The 21458-nt window shown below is 35.6% G+C and overlaps 1 long non-coding RNA gene across 3 annotated transcripts in view; it reads right to left on the bottom strand.

Moving 5' to 3' along the window:
* LOC107967205 (uncharacterized) overlaps positions 1 to 21458 on the bottom strand; it is a 609392-nt gene that overhangs the window by 136614 nt on the left and 451320 nt on the right. The window lies entirely within an intron of this gene.

The following is a 21458-nucleotide window of genomic DNA, read 5'->3' as shown; positions in this document are numbered from 1 at the left end:
GGCTATATTTACCCAATGCCTATACCCCCATTGTATCTAGGAAGTAACTAACTTGCTTTTGATTTTGCAGGCTCATAGGTGGAAGTGACTTGCCTTGTCTCAGATGAGACTCTGGACTGTGGACTTTTGAGTTAATGCTGAAATAAATTAAGACTTTGGGAGACTGTTGGGCATGATTGGTTTTAAAATGTGAGGACATGAGATTTGGGAGGGGCCAGGAGGAGAATGATATGATTTGGTTGTGTCCTTACCCCAATTTTACATTGAATTGTAGCTCCTATAATTCTCACATGTTGTCGGAGGAACCTGGTGAGAGATAACTGAATCATTGGGGGCAGTATCCCCCATACTGTTCTCGTGGTAATAAATAAGTCTCATGAGATCTGATGGTTTTATAAGGAGTTTCCCCTTTCACTTTGTTCTCATTCTCTCTTGTCTGCCACCATGTAAGACGTGCCTTTCACTTTCAGCTATGATTGTGAGGCCTCCTCAGCCACATGGAACTGTGAGTCCATTAAACCTCTTTTTCTTTATCAATTACCCACTCTTGGGTATGTCTTTATCAGCAGTGTGAGAACAGACTAATACAATGCACTTTATAAATACATACAATTACTAAGTGTCAATTTAAAATGAAATAAAACATACATAAACAAAACAACCCCCACCCCATGGTTTGGCCAAATTGAAGTTACAGATACCACATACTCTAAGCCTTTGTTTAATATGCAGGAGAAATGTATGCATATGTACAGAAGGAGACATGTATAAAAATAGTTTAAAAATGTAATATAGTCATACAATATAATTCTAATTAGCTAGAATGAAAATGGATGTATAAAGACGGATAAATTCACAATATTGACAACCCCTGGTGATAAATACATTCAGACATGGGTATCTAGAAGGTATCACTTTGTCGGTATTGGTTTAATATATATTTAAAGAGAGTGAGTGGAAACAAATATGACAAAAATAATATTTGATAAAGCTAAATAATGGGATGACACATAGTGCCATCTGATTTCTCAAGAAATCAGAGCTAGATCACAACTTAGATGTTATTTAAGAGACCACATATATTTTTTGCTGATTGCATGGTATAAGGGAATATAGAGCAAAATAAAATTCTGTTATATAAAATATCTTGAACCATCTGAAATGTTCTCATTGACAGGTTTCAGCATATTGCCATTAAGTAATATTTTTAAAGCCTAATATAAACAGCATGATGGTGAGGAAGATGGCCTACTATTAAAGCTAAAAAGAAAAATTAAGGTCAAAACTCCCAAAAAGACTTATAATAGAGACTCAGTAGTATGGGTCAAACTGGTTGTTTATGACTAATGCCCATGCCGATGAAGTTGTCTGTACCATACAAGTTGTTAAATATTTTGACCATCACTCTTGTTTTGATATATCAGGATTTAATCAAATATTTCAGTTAACAGAAAATTTCTATACACATCACTAAAAAAATTACCAGTTTACAATTGTTCAAATGTATTCAGACCTAAAAGTTTATCAAATAAATGCAGGTTTTACCTTTAAAAATTTGTTACTGATTCCACTTTTTTTCATTTATTTAAGTGCTTCAAGGCTATTTAATAAATTTCCAATAACACTACATAGAGTTTAAGCAGAAATATAGGCTGACAGAGTTCCAGTTAATTAAGATGAGTACATTGTGGGATATATTCAATTTTTATTAATTATATTTTACTTTGTATTCATGTATGAACAAATGAGAGCACAAATATAAACAACAGTAAAATTTAAGTTACTGGTTTTGGTTGAATTCATAAGTTTTGAAATTTTAATCTTCACAACTTGTTGGTGCTTACTGGTATGTGAAGAAAAGGCAAAGGGTTAGCTATCCTTAATTAAATATAGAACACTGAGAAGGCTGAAATGTAAGTTTTCCTTCTTAAATCTACAAAAACAATGTTTTCCCTAAGGAGTTAGTTTAAGAAAAGAACCTGACATTCTATAATCAGGATAAACTGCAGGTCTCTGAAGAGTTTCCAGAGAGAGGTTAAAAGGAAGAGACTGAAAATGTCAAAAGCGTATACACAGGAAGACTTGGAACACTTCTGCAAAGTGAGATAAGTATTTGGAAAACACTTTGAGATGAAGGGATCTCTGAGATTTTTCAGGTCAAGGTAAATGTTCTATACTCACGTAAATGGCTTCCTATGAATCAAAATCTCAACTCCCACTCACCAGGACAGTGTGTGCAGGGAAAAATATATTTTGAGGAGGCCTAGGCACAATCTGTAAACATCACTGAAGCACAGAATTCTCTAGGCTTTCTTGACTTCGGAAGTGCTGATACCCAAAAAGGCAACCAGGATATAGCAAACCCCTGGAGTTGGCCAGAAACGATGATCTTCCTTCATCCAGCAATTTCTTCATCCAGAACTAGATTTGCAAAGGGAATACAGACACTTGAGTGGTAAAGAGGGCTAAAATAGAATATTTTATCTCTAGTGGCAGCTCTGGAACTTATATAGGAGAGGTTGGAACTGGCAATCTCATTCTTTTTCTTTCTGCTTCTCAGATTGGGTAATTTCAAGTTAACTTACATTTTTCTTCTGCCTGTTCAAATCTACTGTTGACTCCTGCAGCAAATTTTTCATTTTAGTTAATGTACTTTTAAGCACAGAAATTATGCTTTTTTAATAATTTATATCTCCTTATTGGCATCCTTACTGTTTATTTTTCTGATTTCCTTTAGTTCTTTGCCCACGGTTTTCTATAACTATGTTCATATCCAGTTTCCCCAACACCGTTAGTTGAAGACTGCCTTGCCCCCTTTGAGGCAACTTATAACCTTTGTCAAAAGTATTCTCTTCAGTTTTTTGGAAAAATTCAAAGAGTATTGGTGGTAATTCTACAAATGTTTGGTAGAAATCATCAGTAAAGCCATCTGGTTATGGACTTTTCCTTGTTGGGAGGTTTTTTGATTACTGATTCAATTTCCTTAGTAGTATAGTTTTATTTAGACTTTATTTTTTCATGAGTCAGTTTTGTTAGGTTGTGAGTTTCTAGATATCTGACTATTGATTTTACTTAAATACATCTCATAATGCTACCAATAGCTTGCTAAATAGTAGCAGAAGTCATCATGCTTGTGTCATTTCTTCACTTTACTAGGATGCCTCTAATGGTTCCCCATTAAATAAAAAGTTAGAGGATTTTAAAATATCTACGGAGATAAGCGGATTTTTTCTTTTCAGACCTACTTATACAATGAATTGTATTTTCTACTTATTGAAATTGGATTCATGGAATGAACCCCAGTAGATTATAATGTGTTTTTGAATATGCAGTTGAATTGTATAAGATAATGGTTATGCTTTCGTAACTATTAAGTGGTATGTAGTTTTCCTTCTTAAAATAATCTTTATCAAGCTTTAGTAACAATATTATATTCTTTTCATTAAATTAGTTTCTTTTTCAATTTTGGTACAGTTTAAGTAGCACTAGAAATATGTGATTTTTAAAAGCTTGGTAGGCTTTTTTCCATTTTCTTTCCTATATTGAATTGTTCTGTTAAACTTTCCAGGTCTAATAGAGTCATTTAATAAATTATATTTTTCTACTAAGTCTTTGATCCAATTGGCATTTTTAAGTGTTAAAACTTTTCAGATGAACTAAATTTAACAGAGTTAACTGAGCAAAAAATGATTCACACATCAGGCAGCCTCCAGAACCTGGATAGTTCAGAGTGACTCCAGCTGCCACATGATCAGATAACATTTATGGACAGAGAAGGAAAATGAAAGCAAGGTACAGAAACAACTGAATTGGTCACAGCTGGGTGTTTGCTTTATTTGAACATGGTTTGAACAGTTGGCTGCCTGTGATTGGCTGAGACTCTGCTACTTGTTACATGAGTAGGTTACAGTTTGTTCACACATTCAGTTATGCTACAGTTTACTATGTATGGAAAAACCTTTAGGGAGGCAACTTTAGGCTAAACTTAATATAATAATTCCTCCCTTTTGGTCAGCCTCTCAATTTTGACCAAAGAGATTGACCAAACTTCAGGCATTGACATCACTCTGTCACCATTATAAATGGACTTACTGGGGTACTTATCTGTTCCTACTTATTCCCACTTATCTGTTCCTACTTATTCCCACTTATCTGTTCCCACTTATCTGGGAAATAACAAATCAGTGGGTTTTGTATGCTGCAAACAAGGAAACAGAACAATAGGAAAAAAGCCTAATGGGTTAACATAAAGTCACTTTAGGTTACTTTTTTGTAAGGGTTAGAGCAGAAGACTTTCTTATTTTGCTGGAATCTCCTGTTTCTAGCAGAAAAAAAAAAGCTGGTCTGTTTAGGGTTATATCTGTTTGCTTAAAGTTTCAGTTTGATTATATTGCACTTAGCATGAGTGACTTTATTTTGGTCTTTTGTGGCGTAGTGTATAAGCTCAGTCCAAAACAATTGCCTCTCATAATTTTGTTTTACAATTACCCCCTTTTGATGAGGTTCTCAGTTAGGTGAGAGTGACCAAAACTTGGGGCTTTAATGCTACTCCCAGTTACCATCATTTTGGGTTTTCGGTCTCAGCATATCATTTGTGGATAATGTTGTCCTTATGATTATGCATTTCTTTGAGTTGTCATTCCAGCTGAAGAGCGACCATTTGACATTGTATTAATGGCTGCATGTAAACATTTAAACTTTTGAAAGAATGTAGCACACCAAGGAGACTACCATTATGATTATTAGGAGGATAATACCAAAGTTTGGAGTATGTTCCCTAGCCAGGGTCCCCATGATCGGAGCCAACTAAAATCAAATCAATCAAAGAATGAGCCAGTCTACTTGCTTTAACCAAGCAGCCTCTTCACTAACCCCCTGCAACTGAGTCTTTATAATGCATTATATATTCATCCGTGTGCAACAAAAAATATCAGCAACTGCACAAATTTTTCCTTTGTCATCCAGTAGGTAATCTTGAGCAATTCTATAATCTAGTAAAATTTTAGCGAGATAATTTTTGAAATTCTATTGTGCAACAATAACCTCGCAGTGGAATCCTGCTATAGAGCTTATTATGCAGGATAAATTTTTGATTATTGCCTCATTTACTCCAAGCCATGGAAAAAGCGACCTAAAACTGATGCCCAGCCAGAAAGGTCAAGTCGTCCTGGCACTGTTCTCTTTAACCTATGATGTAGGTTAAGAGGAGCTGACCAATGTTCTAACTATGAAGTAACAAAGGTACCATTAAAATTTCTTTTTTTTTTTCTTTTTTTTTTTTTTTAATTATACTTTAAGTTTTAGGGTACATGTGCACATTGTGCAGGCTAATTTCTAACCCACATTGGACTTTCATCTTTCATTCATCAAGGCACAAGACTGCCCATGTATAAGATTGGCTGCAAAATCCTTCACAAATAGAAGTGGGTAAACACAAGCCCCCTTTTCCAGTTCTATTGTTCATAGCAAGGAAGACAATAGAGCTAAAAGTATTGTGATGGCAGAGAAGTACTGATTTGTGATCTTGAAGAAACTGTCCAAATCTAGGATGTCATCTGCTTCTGGGGAGAAGCTTTCTTGATTTTTAAGGTTTCCAATGGTGTGCCATATTCCAAGAGTTTGGAGAAACCCTTCTGAGTTGTGAGATTACAAACCCAAGGTTTGAAGTCCCAAAGGTTTGTGGAAGTGTGTGTGGAAAAGGCAGTTTTTCCCTTGGTTTTCAGAAGATCCAATCTCTAAGTTCTAGATCATGAAGGGTTTGATTGCTCTCAGTCAGTAGATCATCAAAAGCTTCCTTTACCTACTGAAAATACATTTTGGCATAATGCATTAAAGCCTCACAACATTTAGACATAGCAGAGTTTAGCAGTGGAAGATACATGGGAAGATACATAGAAGATACATAAATAGCCTTCCACTGACTATTTTATAAGGGGTCAACTTCTGCTTTACACTGAAAGTGGATCTAATTGTTACAAATCTGTTAGACTTTTCACCAAGGCAATCCTCAATTCATTTAGTTTTGCCTAATGCAATTGTATCTGTAATGCCTTATTTAATTGTTTTACAGCATGTCTAGTAAAACAAGCACTTCTATCAATGGATATTTATCAAATAAGTCTCATGAAAGAAATACAGTTCCTAACAACGTTTTAGCTACTGTTATATCATTGACCTTCCTGATTGGGAGAATTTCTATAAAACTAGAAAACATGAATTGAAAATGGCAGTTGAAAGAAATCTCTCTATTAATGTTCATGGGATCCATCAGATAGCAGAAATGAACCAGAAGTTCTCTTTCCCAGGATTAAAGATTTGACAAAACAAACATTGGTATAAAGTTTCAGAAAGTTAGAACAGTCACCACACTATATATGGGCATGTGTACACGTATTTTATTTAGATCACTTTATCTCTTCCACAATGAGTCATGGAATACAGAGCTTTTAATAATGGAAGCTTTAAGGACTCAGAAGAACCAGGAGACCATCCAGGCTCTCCATGAGTCCACATTGAGCTTATATCCTCTTAAATACCAATTTTGTTTTTTTAGCTTAGGTGCATAGCACTGATTATTAAATGGGTGACCAGAGGTAAATTGAACCTCTGAGATTGGAGTTCATTCAAATTGCATATCTTAGCATTTTAATACTGGCTGATTTAGCATGAAAATGTGGCAAAGTATTTTGCTGGTATTAAATTGTTTATTGTTCTGCATGGGCTATCTGGTTTATAATCCATTCAGTCTCTTCATTAGATTTCTGGGAATTCTTACCCAGGCCAAATGATACAATTCTAATGTTGTAAGAAACTTTTATTCAGGAGTGCTTGTCAGTATTATTTTCATTCTGTTTATGAATCTCCTTGAAGAAAGAATACTTTAGAATTACAACTGCTTGCAAACAGCTTGTAGCAAAATCATCATAATTAAGCAATTAACTTGGACAAGATAAATTTTCATGACTATAGACACAATTGATGAAAAATTCAGTAATTTCTGTGGCCTTCAATGATTTAAAATAATAGCCATAATTATGTGTGATAACATATACCAAAACATATCAGAGTTTTAGAAACCTCATACAATTTTGAAACACATATTACATTATATTTATACAAATATAACTTTAAAATTAAATATTATTTCTTACTGCAATGCCTCCCATGTAACATAACATATCAAATAAACCTGTTAATTATCAGTCTTTTGGATGCTTCAGGGGCCCTTGGGAAAATCTCAAAGTTAGTTTGAGGTCAATAAACAATTTTAGAATTTAAAATTTGATTTTGGAAAGTCTGTTAAATATATCAAAGGTTAATACTTAATCCAAATCAAATCACAGGTCAATGTAAAGTAATATAATTTATTTAGCCAAATGATAACTAAAAAAGTTTTTTAAAAGCAAATATTTTTACTCTTTTACAGAGTGGAGACTCAGTTTTCCAAACAATTAAAAGACCCAATAACAACAGCATGAGATGGAATTAGTCTCTCCTTCTCTCTCCTCTGTTTTTCTTTTGTTTTTTGTTTGTTTTTGTTCTTGTTTTACAGTTTACTCAACAGGTGAACAAAAATCTTCTACTGTTTTGTATTAATACTACATGAAAATCTTGTTCAAAAAAGAAAACCAAATTTGTATTAGCTAATTTTAATAAAATTTTATAAACAAATTCATCCAATGTCAGTTAGCTTTTGACCATATTGAGATTTCCATAAACATTTTATAATTCTTATCTGTTCTTTTTATTTTCCCAACTTTACATATTAATCTAGTTTTACCTATATTTCTTTTTATTCCATCAATTTGAAATTTGTAGATGTAATTTTATAAATGTTTTCTCATTTTTTATGTTTATTAGATCTAAATATATTTAGCTTTTCTATACCATAAAAAATTAGATTCCAACATATATAAACTTAAACTTACATTTAAAAATTAATGGTTCAGTAATTTAATTTACTTAGAGATGCCTCATACACTTTACGGTAATAGGTTACTTAACATAACATGATTTTAGGATTTTAAATTACTAAAAATAGTTTTGAAACTATTACACAAGTACTCTTCCTTATATCTTCCCCAGTTGTCCTGGTTCTCAATTACCCATGAGGAACCCAAGGAAGGATATGAAGAACATGGCCTGTCTGGGCCCTAAATTTACACACCAAATGTAAAGCTCAGGACAGAAGACAGAGTTGTGCAGGCGATGCCCAGAGGAATTGATGCCTCTCAGTATGGTCAGGAGGCAGCTAGGTCAGAAAGGATGGGGCCATATTGAGCTTGCATTTGCTTTGCAAATGGTGGCCCAAGCACTATGAATTCCATATATTCCTGACATCATCATGGCCACCTGTCCAGACCTCAGAATCCAGAAGCTCCAAACCAAAGACACAAGCTCACAGTAAGGTGTGTGCAAAGCTTTGGGGGAACCCAGCAGCCAGCTCTTATAGCTTTGGCTTAAGGACAAACCAAGCAAGTATCAAAAAAATTATGAAAGTAGGAATGTTATTACCTTAAAACATCTAGCAGAGACAGTATAAATTTGTCTGATGAGTAGACCTAGGCAAAAAGTCTGAATTATATTTAATACTAATAATTCTGAAGACATTCCTATTTTATTTTACCACCAATTTTAAAGCTAGCTTTAATTGCGAAATATTAGAGATATCACATAAACATAACACATAGACAAAGACAGAGATACACAAACAGAAGTAGATCTTACAGCTTTCATAAAGATTTTTCATTTGCCACTTTCCAAATAGTTTTTTTCCTTTTCTCCTTCATACTATCAATTTGTCAATTACCTGTTTCATTGCCCTAAGCAATTGTTAGCTAAGCAATCCTAAATTTTTATATCTAAACTGTTGACTGCTAGATGAAATAAGATAGAAATTTTTTATCTCAAAAGCATAAATCTGAGATTTCAGGTATAAATGTTGTATCATCATTTGCCCAAACCAAGGAGGGAGGGTTTAGGTGAAGGCCAGTTGAGACAGGATGATCAGAAAAAGCACCTTAAACAAAAGTAAGATTTGTTTGTAAATTTAAACCAATTGTAAGGGTTCCCAGTGACTCAGTCCTTCCTCACTCCAGGTTGCAGAGGCAAACATCTTTACAAATGGACATTTTCTTTATAGATATAAATTTCTTTTAAAAAGGATTTCAAAATAGCCAGCTAAATACCAGAAAGGTATATTTTGGATACAGATATTTTTAACTTAGCCACTGTTTGTTAGCTAAAACTATTGAGTTCAGAAAAGACTCCATTAACTAGTAGGGCAAAGAAAGCATTCCCTATGCAGGGACTCAGCATGAATAGCTCTGAAAAAGAAGCAAGCCTGTATTATCTGAGGGCCTCCCTTTCATAAATACATTATCCACCTTTCTTTGGCCTTTATCGTACAATAGTAACTAAGCCAAACGGTGAGCAGATTCAAGTTTTGTTATTAATTAGTCATTTAAGCTTTTAATTTCCTCTTGTAAAGAGTTTTTAAAAGAGGCAATACAAATATTAAAATCTCTTAAGAAGCTCTCACATATCAATATACATCCCTGGTTTAACCTAATTCAGGAGCTCTCTTTTTTACATGCACTTCTAAAAGTATACTATTGTGGATCTGGAATGTTCCACTGTAATTTTAAATTTTCCTTAGTAAAATCTGGCTATTGTTGTAAGCATTTTCTTCTTCCGGGGTATAATACTTATACATGTAAAGGTAGGCATAGCCAGAAGTTTGACTACTTGGTTATTTATAATTAAGGATCCAATTTTTACATTAAATCTTGGCTTTGGTTCTGAGATCTCTTTGATCAACTTAGCCAATAATTATCCCCTATCTAATTGAGCAAGAAAAAGAAACAAAGGAGAGAGAATATAAAAATCTCCGAAATTTTTAAAGGCCTATATCTGTATCCATATCTATCTAATCTATCTATATCCTTGTTCTGTTAGCCTGGAGAACCTTGACTAATACAGTAGACTAGCCCCAGAACATTATATAGCCCAGAAGTGATTGGCTACCCATGTTTTCCTGTTTGTTCATGCAGTGAGGTATGGGGGATGTATTATTCAGGGTTCTCTAGAGACAGAACTAATAGGATATACATATATATACATCCTATATATATATACACACATACATATATACATTCTATATATATGCACATATATACATCCTATATATACACACATATATATATCATATATACACACATATATATCCTATATATACACACACACATATATATCCTATATATATACACACACATATATGCTAATATACACACATATATATCCTATATATACACACACATATATATGCTATATATACACACACATATATATCCTATATATACACACACATATATATCCTATATATACACACACATATATATCCTATATACACACACATATATATCCTATATACACACACACATATATATCCAATATATACACACATATATATATCCTATATACACACATATATATCCTATATACACACATATATATCCTATATATATACACATATATATCCCATATATACACACATATATATCCCATATATACACACATATATCCTATATATACATACATATATCCTATATACACATATATATCCCATATATACATACACATATATATCCCATATATACACACATATATATCCCATATATACACACATATATCCTATATATACATACATATATCCTATATACACATATATATCCTATATATACATATATACACACACATATACACACACACATATATACACACACACATATATACACACACGTGTGTGTGTGTGTGTGTATATATATATATGGGAGTTTAATGAGGAGTATTAACTTACACGATCACAAGGTCCCACAATAGGCCATCTGCAAGCTGAGGAGGAAGAAAGCCAGTCTGAGTCCCAAAGCTGAAGAAGTTGGAGTCCGATGTTCGAGGGCAGAAAGCATCCAACATGGGAGAAAGATGTGGGCTGGCAGGCTAGGCCAGTCTAGTCTTTTCGTGTTCTTCTGCCTGCTTATTATTCTGGCCATGCTGGCAGCTGATTAGATGGTGCCCACCCAGATTAAGGGTGGGTCTGCCTTTCCCAGTCCACTGACTCAAATGTTAATCTCCTTTGGCAACACCCTCACAGACACACCCAGGATCAATACTTTGCATCCTTCAAACCAATCAAGTTGACACTCAGTATTAACCATCACAGAAGAGCATAGAATCAACCACAGGAACTGAAATAACTTTGGCTATCAAACATTCTATTTGATTAATACTTGTGACACTAAAGAAGACAAGAGGCACAGAGTAGATATTATTTTACATCACTACCATAGAATGTTGTGTCTGAAAATGAGTCAAGCTCAATATTGAAGTGGACATACACAAATGTACCCACAGGCCCCATAAGAAAGGGAACTGGGACATGCTGTGCATATGATGTGTTCAGAGAATCTTTGTTAGCATGGTCTTTGCATAAAAACATTTTTAACGACAAAATCTTTGAGGGTATACTAAATTGTCCATTTGTCAATTTATTCTCCTGTGGGGAGAAAATGATATATAATAAATGTTCATTATAACTATTCTGTTCTCCCAAAAGCATTTTTCAGGTGTCTGAATGCTATTTTGAGGACCAGACACTGGAGCCAATTTTCATACAGAGTGCTCACTATTTCTTAATACCTCTACTGCCTGATTAGAAGAAGAAATAAAAATTTTAGCCTTATTTAAAATAAGCCTGTAATGGTGATGATTAGGGAAATGCTGGCTAGCAATGGCTGGCAGAAGCACGTGGACATTATCTGGACATTTTCAGCCACGGGGCAGCATTTAGTGGCTAATGACCTGAAGCAGTTTGTTTCAGTGCCTCTGGTGCAGGCAAAGATGAGGGAACCTGGGAAGGTGTAACTATTTGTACCCTGGGAAGAGGGAATGTAGGGACAACAAAAACATCTGTATTATTGTGGAAAACAGCCATATGCTTTTTACACTTGTCAGTCAGTCATAAGTAGAAGGCTGACTTACTTGAGTGTTTTGGACTCTCCTTGGAGAGCCAGGTCAGCACGTCAAAGGTTTTGAAAGCCACACTAGATACCATCACAAATCCCCAAGGAGCTGTTTAATTATGTACACAGCTTGTTTTACACCGTGTCCCTCCATCTCGCCTTCAGCACTATTAACATCTGAGGCTGAATAATTCATTGTTGGGGGAGGCTTTGTGCATTGCAGGCTATTTAGCAGAATCCACGGCCTCTACCTGCTAGGTGCCAGTAGCTGCCTGACCCCTAGATGTGACAACAGTGAAATGTCTGCAAACATTTCCAAATATCCACTGGGGGACAAAATTTCCCCCAGTTGGAAGCCACTGTTCTACAAAGTAAAAGCTTCGTCCCTTAGAGGACAGTAACTTTTATGATTTTTCTGAATTTGTTTTTTAATGGGATTTTAAAACATGTCAATCACCTAAGACTTCTACCCATTTTGCCTTAACTTTTTGTAATACAAAAATTACTTTTAAAAATTCTGTTTTAAACATTTTATTTGCTTAAAAGTTTGCTTGCCAATGGATTAAAGCAAGGCTCAACACATTTTTTCTCTAAAGGGCAAGAACTAAATATATTGATCTTTGCAGATCCAGTCTCCATTGCAGCTACTCAACTCTGATGTTATAATATGAAAGCAGCTGTAAGCTGGATAGTATGTAAAAGAATGAACATGGCTGTATTTCAGATTTTCTTTACAAAGCAGGCAGCTTTTCCCACTCTCTGCTTGGTTTGAGAATTAAAGTAAAACTTTAGAATCACCATATCTGGTGGGTAGTTTCTGTTAGCACATTCACAATAGAGAACAAAGAATAGACAGATTTAGGAACACAGAACAGAGGACTTTAGACAGGAGAAATGCTTCCTAATTGTAAAGTACAGTATAGGAAGAAAAGGATTATTCATTAAATCACTACTCATGACATGCACTATGTGGATATTTTCATACAGAACCTCAACTGTGTATTATCCTCAAATTACATATAGAGATATTGGCTCAGAGATTTTAAGCTACCTGAATAAGATCATACAACTAATAAGTGACAGAACCCAGACTCAAACCCGGGTGTTCTGACCTAATTCTAGTGTTCTTTTTTCCATGCCTCATTCTGCTCTATAGGAAAAGGACAATTGGTGTATGAGATGATCTTTCTTATAAAAACGCTGCTGAAAATAGTCTCCTTGGCCTGGATTTGTGTGATTTAGTAGTAATGCCATAAGGAGAGAGTGTCATAGTGGACTTTAACTGTTTTTATTGAAACTTTTCAAAGTCAGTTTCCTAAAGTTTCGTTAGAGCACTGAGAGGGTTTACTGGACAATGGGAGTTAAGATACGTGTGCGAGACTTCCAGAACAAGGCGGCTGCCTGGGTCTCAATCACTGAGTCAATGAATTTTTATTAAGAACATGCAACATCCAGTGCCTTGTTCTAGGTGTTGGGACATTGTGGCGAACAAAGCTTATGAGACCCTTGCCCTCACAGTTTTACTTTCTAGTACAAAAGACAGCCAAACAAGTCAACCAAAACGACCATTTAAAATAGTAATCAGTCTTCAGAAAATATAATGTAGAGAGAGCATGTACCTGGCTGAGGGGAGGTGTTAGTAGTAGGTGACATTAAATACTAATACTTTTGTCAGACAAGGCATGGCTGAATATGGGATATTTCAAATGATACTAAAATGACCCAAAGAAATTAGCTATGCAAATATCCTCTCAAGCAATTCCCAGGTAGGAGGAGCAACCAGTACAAGGCTTTGTGGCAGGAACAAATGATGATCTTAAAATGAAGCCTTGCTAATTGACAAGCTCCATCCATTGTTTCAGTCAGTTTTAGTATCTAATCCTTAAGTATATATGGGCAACCTAACATCAGCTATTATTTGAGGAAAGGTTGCAACATGAAAAAAAATACACACACATATAGAAGAAAATAATTCCAAATGGAATAAGAGCTAATTCAGGGTGTGAGAGGGAGCATCACTTTATATGAGAGTAACTCAAATTAGTATCTCTAGACAGATTAAGAAGATTATTGCATCCATAAACCAAGAACACGATGCTAAGTAAAGGATAATCAGAGAAAGAGATCCTGAAAATTACTGTACAAGAGTGTAAACGTCAGGAAGTATTCACTGGGGAGCCATCTTTGGATGGCTACCAGTTTGCCACATGGCCCCCAATGAGTTATGTCATTCCCACATGTAAAATGCACCCACCATGTCCCATTCTCAGATCTCATTCTGATATAGCATCAGGCTAAGGGTTGGATTTTAGGACCTTGTGTTTTAAATTAGGTCCAGGTGTGGATAAGGCTCTCTGAGTATGACTTCTCTCAGGCTGAAGACATGTGAACTAAAGAGATGTTCTCTCCCTACTTTTCATCCACCACCAACATACAGTGATGAGACTGCAATGAAAGGACCACAGTAGACACTTCCATTTAAAAAGAGAATGGAAAACCAGCAAGCACACAGCAGTCACTCCTTCATAACAAATCTGAACTCCAGATTTTCACCAGGCACCTGTTGCCAGCTCCTGATAAATGCCCATTTCTGTTCCCTGGAAGTGGTTTTCCCCTCTTAGTTCTACCCTCAGAGCTTTTGGCTCCAGCTTCTGAGTCATTCTTCCTTTTTTAATAAAAAAATCATGTTTGTTTTCTTGGTTTGCTCCCTCCCGTCAGAATTTAGGGGCCCAAAGACCTTTTGGTTTGCTTTTTTTTTCTTCTATTTCAAATGGCTTCTCTTCTTTCCTTTTCAGTTCAAAATTATGTAAGTTCTTTTTAAAACTTTGTGGGTTTTCTTGTAATTCAAATTATAATTTATAGCATGAGACAAAAGCCATACCCACGTATCTCTGTAAGACAGGTCTCTTTCTATGTTGGATTAAGTAACTGCTATGGCAGGATATTATGAAACAGTACCTTTAGGATTTTAAAAGCCCTACATCTAGCTGAGGGGGCCTTTGGGGCACCATCTTCATTTTTTCTGAGATCTTAAAAAAAGGATCTTGAGATATTTACCCTGAGATCACATTTTAAATGAAAAACACCAGGTTTGATATTCCCCCTAAGGCTCTTTCTTCCTTTTAGAGTATTTTGCCAGGGACGCAGAAAGTCTTGACATGGAAATGTTTATCTTGTTGAAAATTGAATAGTTCCTAATCTTTTTCTGTATCCGTATCTGATTAAGTACAGCTAAAGGAAAATTGTTGGCACTTTTAACATTATGCCTAGCAATCTTCTTAACCAAATATGCACAATTTATTAGATATATTTTCTATTTTCTATGTTACCACAGATGACAGTGCTGCCAAACTATTCGTCCTTGCATTCCAAGGGTCACCATTATTGTAGCCTCCTTGTCCTTGCAGCCTCCTTTAACAGTAAGGCTTAGGCCTTCTGGCCTCCAAATGTTGCCCATTACCAAAGCCAATGCTACATGTTTAGGTTTTTGTTACAGCAGTTTATATTGTAAACAGAACTCTCCTCTAATAAATATGTTCTAATTTATGTTTTGATTATTTATTGCTTTCCAACAAACCATCTGAAAACTTAGTGGCTTAAAACAACATGGTTCTCCCATGGTTCTGAAAGTTGGCTGGACTTAGCTGGGTGGTTCTTGCCTTGGCTCTCTCGTGTGCTAACAGTCAGATGGCAGCTGATGTCACGTGGGACATCTGGGTATTTCCCCCACAAAGTAGTCCCAGGGTCTCTCTTTTCCATGTGGCCTTATCATGGGGCCTGTCCAAGTGGTCTTTTCAGCAGGATAGCTGATTTTGCATTACATGCAGGTCAGAATTTCCAAATGCACAAAAGTGGAAATTAATAAGCCTTCTTAAGGCTTAGGCTTAGAACTGGCACATGTCACTTCTACCATAATCTGTGGGTTTAAGTTAGTCCCAACTGAGGCTGAATTCAATGCTGTAGGGAATTATATAAAAATGTGAATTCCTAGAGGCCTAGTTCATTGAGGGGCCATCTCTGGAGACTAGTTGTCATAAGTATGTATTTAGTGTTGAGCTTTTTTTGCTGAAAGACATTGTGAGATCAATTTTCACAGTTCCTCACAGCAGGAGTTGAGGGTCTTTTTTTCTGCCATGCCATATTCCATTGTATGAATGTGTCACAATTTAATTATCCATTTTACTCTTGAGGTCATTTGGGCTGATTCTAATTTTCATCTGTTATGAACGATGCTGTCATGAACCTTCTTGTGCCTGTCTTTTTAGTGCCCAGGTTAATACATATATTTGTTATAACTAAGCATGGAATTGCAGAGTCTATGACACATCTAAGTTCAATTTTAGAAGATAATGTCAAATAGTTTTCCAAAATAGTCTTAATTTTTAAAAATGCCACCAGCCTATGTTAAATTTTGCCTCCCTACAACTGACCCTGCGTATAGCACCCAATATATTTTTAAAATATAAACTCAGTTATGTCTCTACTCTGCTTAAGACCTCTGGGTGATTCATGCAACACTAAAAATGAAGCCCACACTTCTCACTGTGGCCTACAAAGCCCTCCACAGTTTTGCCCCTCCTGCCCCAGCAGCACATCTTCATACCACTTTCCTATTGAGTTACTGGGCTGCAGTTACATTGATCTTTCAGTTCAAGAAGCTGCCAAGCTCATAGCCACCCAAGTTCCTTTCTCTAATTGTTTCTAACTTTGGAATGCTGTTCCACTTGACTTTTTATAAATGGCTCTGTTTAAATTAAAACAAGAATTACTTACCGAGCAGCTATTAGATATTAGACATTGTAGGTTATCAAGATACATTAATGAACAAAACAGACAAAAATTGCTGTCCTCTTGGGGCCTACAGTCACGTAGGCGAAGACAGACTAAATAAATTATATAATGTCTTAGAAGACAAAAGGAATAAGTGTCAAAAAATTGGAGCAGGAATAGAAATACCGAGGGAAAGGGATGTTATAATTTTAAATACCAAGTACAGGATAGACTTCTTGGAGAATGTAACATTTGAACGAAGGCTTGTAAAAAGTGCAGGATTTAGTGTGTGGATGCCTGAAGAAAGAACATGTCAGTAGGTGCCAGAGACTGTGCAAAGGCCCCAAGGTGAGAGCCTGTCTGTTCAATGGAGACCAAGAAGGCCAGCGTTGCTAAAGCAGAGTGATCAGAGATGATTTCAAAGTTGATGGACTTGAAAAAATTTAGAAACATTATCAGGCTGTGATATGGAGGCAAGACTGGAAGCAGAGACACAAGTTAGGAGGCCACCGCAGAATTCAGGGGAGAGATGATGTGGCTCATGCTAGGGTCGTAGCAGTGGAGCTGCTGCAAAGTGCCAGAAATTTTGTAATGTAGAGCCAAGATGTACATGAGGTGTCATAGAAACAGGGGATTCTGAGCAACTAGAAAGATGCAGTTGTTGCCAATTGAGATAAAGCCTATTGCAAGTGGAGTAATTTTAGGGCACGGGTCCGGGAGGTGTATCAAGAGATCAATTAGTTACATTTTCAACTGAAATCTGTTAGAAATCCAAGTGGATAAATTGGATGGGCAATGGGATATATGCACCTGAAATTCAGGAGACATATAAGTGAGTTATCAGTTGGGGGTCATTGCTGCATAAATGTTTAACGACATGAGACTAGATGAAATTCCCATGGCAATGAGTATGGATAGAATAGAAAGGAGTTTGTACTCCAGCTGATGTTTACTCTCTGACTTTGATCATGTTATTTAACCTCTCTGTCCTCTGGTTTCCTTATCTGTGTAATGAAGTACTAGAGTGTAGTAAAGATTACATGATGTTAACACCGTATATGTAACCCACTTGGGGCATGACTAGCACAGAATAGGCACTATATAAATATGGGTTATTATCTAGTAGAATGTAACCCCCACGGTACCATTTCTTTCTCATATTTATCACTTTATACCCTGCACCCAGGACCATGCATGATCCACAGTTGGCACTTAAAATATTTGTTAAGTAAATTTTTGGACCTAGATAATAATGAAGAAATCCAGAACACTGGTGCTATAATGCGATAAAGAAAATAATTCCTCAAATGTATTATTACGATTTTAAAAGTACAATCACTGAGAACTTGTTTCTATTTGAGTTACAAATGAGGGAAAAAGGAGGAAGAATCACATCTAAGGTAGCAGTTCCAAATTGGTGTGCCATACGCTGAACAGGAAAATGAATGATTTCAGATGAGGGTCTGGGATTTCTGAGTATTTAGTAAGGATTCTTATTTAATTCTCATTTGGAATCTCAATTTAAAGAAGTTCTCTACTCCTATACTGAGTGGTGGGATACTACATTAATAGGAGGTAGAGTATTTTAATTTTTGTTGCCACATGCATAACATCAACTGTTCCCCAGTATATCTGTTATTTCGTTTATTATTTGTGAATGTGAGATATCTTCTAGCTCAAATTGATAGCATTCCCTACAATAAAGTCATATTCAGGAACTTTCTCTTTAAGTCCCAGAATTCTTAACAGAACTCTTAGATACAAGTTGATTTTAGAAATGCTTGGAATCTAGAGGTTGGTAGGGTTGGTGGATGGGGCCTAGCCTACTGAGAAGTCATTGGTCTTGGCTTTAGGTGTTAAGAAGTGGAGTTCAAGGCTTTTGCAAGAATAGTAGATGTGAAATTGTTGACGTTTAAATCTGAAATAAGATGAAATGGCACTTCCTGTCTCTTCTGCCTCCATGTGAGAAGCCAACAGTGCTTCAATATAGGATCACAACAGCTATGTTTTTGTCTCCCCTTGCATCTGCTTCAAGAAACACCTGTTTTTTTGGCAAGTTGTTTTGATATCAGGTAGTCAATTAAGCTGCATCATATTGAGCATCAAATCTTAATTTTTTTTAATAGCAAAAGGTGAAGATCCAGAGGACTTTCAACTACACCAGGCATCATTTGAAACATCATGCAGTTTGTACCTCTAGTTACCATAGGTGAATAAATCCAGCAGCTGGCATTAAACCAGCTAATAAACTGCAGAATACATCTAGTATTTTTCCCAATGGTGTGCTGCTCTTCGGGGAAAAGATTTAAAGGTTTACCAAATAAAGTTTTGTTCCTGCACTAATATTCTGACTTCAGCTGTGAGAATGTCATCTGTGGGTTGCCTGGTAGGGAAAATACAAGATGAAGGAGCAAGAAACATGGATCTAGACCTAGAGCTGCCATTGAGATTTTGATACAGTCTCTCTTCCTCTCTAGGACATCAAGTTTCTTAATCTGTCAAATGAGGGGGGAATAGCTCTCTCATAAGGAATTCTAGACCTTTAAATCCAGCTCCCCATTAGACATCTATACTCCTCATCAGACATCTATGCCCAAATTGATCTCAAATATAACAAGTATCATACCAAACTCATTATATTTACTTCTTCTTTATTTGTATTGTTATAATTGAACCCACCTAATCTTATGAGCTAGTAATCTAGAATCTTACTCAACTCTTCTATTTCCTTCTGTTCCATCATCTGTACTGTGATCAGATTCTCAGTATTTTGCCTCAGAAATTTGTTTCCATTCTATCTGCACTGACACTGTGTTGGTCAAGAACAAGAATATAAGTTTAGTTTTTTTTTTCTTGTCTACATGGTAAGTGTTAAGTGATCATGAATCCTTTCCTGCTCAATCTGTCTACAATCTCAAAATTTACCTCAATAAACTTTAGGCAGCCAATACTAAGATTAATTAAACATGCTGACTCTCAAATTATTAAGCATCACAAAATATATATCTGTCAAAAGACCTATGTCTAGTATAATATATATAAAGAACTCTTACAACTAAGAGTAAAAGACAAACAACCCGATAAGAATGGGCCAAAGTTTTGAGCAGAAACTTCACAAAAAGAGATATACAAATAACCAATAAGTACATGAAGAAATGCTCAATCTCATTTCTCATTAGGAAAATGCAAATTAAAATCACAAATAGATACCTCTACATAACCTTCAGAATGGCTAAAACCTAAAAGACTGACAAATACAAATGCTGATAAGGATATGGAGTAACTGGGATCCTCCTACATTGTTAGGTGGGCGTGTAAATGGAGTACAATAACTCTGAAACATTATTTGATAATTTCTTATAAAACATAATGTATAACTGACAGAGCAGGAGCATCACCATCTTGGACAAGCACCACCATTTTAAAGTTCCTCTTGATCAAAAACCACCTAAATCCAACCCAAAGGGCATCAGCCTAATGGCTAATGTCAGCATGACCATAAATCACAAATGCCATCTCCGACTAGAAACATTCCAACCCTAAGATAAACCCCTCCCCAACCAGAGACATGCCAGCCCTGAGATAACCTCCCCTCCGACCAGAGACATTGCAACCCCACAATAAACTTCTCCCTGACACAGAAACATTCCAAGCCTGTGATAAGCCCACTCGCCCTGAACACTTAAATACTCTTAGTCTGTAAGAGAGAATGCTCCTGAAGACCCTCTCAGGTTTATCCTCCGAAACAAATGTGTCTTTGACTGTTCAGCTACTTTTCATGTTTCTTTCCTCTTTAACTCTTACAACATCCACCTGTAAAAAATGAAAGATTTGTATAAGAATGCTCATGGAAATTTAATTAGTACTAACCAAACACTAGAAACAGCTCAGGTGTCCAACAACACAACAATGTTTGAACAAACTGTGGTATAATTACTCATACAAAGGATTATTATTGTGCAATAAGAAGGAACGTGCTAATGATACACACAACACAGATGAATCTCAAAAACATTATACTGAGTGGAACACACTTTGCACAAAGAGTATATATTGCATAATATCATTTATATAAATTCCTAGAGTAGCCCAAACTAATAGTCAAAAAAATATCAAGGCAGTGTTTGTCTCCGGGGCAGAACATAGGGAATGACTGGGCAGTGGAATGAGAGAATTTTCTGGAGTGACGAAAGGTTTTCTATCTTCATACAAGTCAAATAGGTATAGGCATTTGTCAAAATGTAGCTAATGTACATTTAAGATTTGTGCATTTTATTGTACATAAATGATACTACAAAAGATAAAATCGCATACAAATATTAAGCTCTGGTGAATAATATGAATGCTGATGTATGCAGTGAAAAGTCAAGTGATGCTTTCAATTTACTTTGTGATAGATAAAAAATAAAATTAATAGGTGGTTGGCTACAGTAATAGATGAATGGATGGATACATGATAAAGCAAGTTTAGCAAAATGTTAATAGTAATGTCTAGATGATGTTTATATGTGTGTTCACTTTAAAATTCTTTTAATTTTGCTGCCTGTTTCTAAAATTTTAGAAAAATTATTAGACACCCGTAGTTAAGGCCCTTTTTGTTAGCCATTTTGATTTTATTCCAGGCTCTTATCTGATATCCTTATCACAGATATCTATCTTCTATCTTCT

The sequence above is a fragment of the Pan troglodytes genome, chromosome 9 (genome assembly GCF_028858775.2).
Source record: "Pan troglodytes isolate AG18354 chromosome 9, NHGRI_mPanTro3-v2.0_pri, whole genome shotgun sequence".
Taxonomy (NCBI): Eukaryota; Metazoa; Chordata; class Mammalia; order Primates; family Hominidae; genus Pan; species Pan troglodytes.
This window is presented reverse-complemented; position numbering and strand designations above follow the sequence as displayed.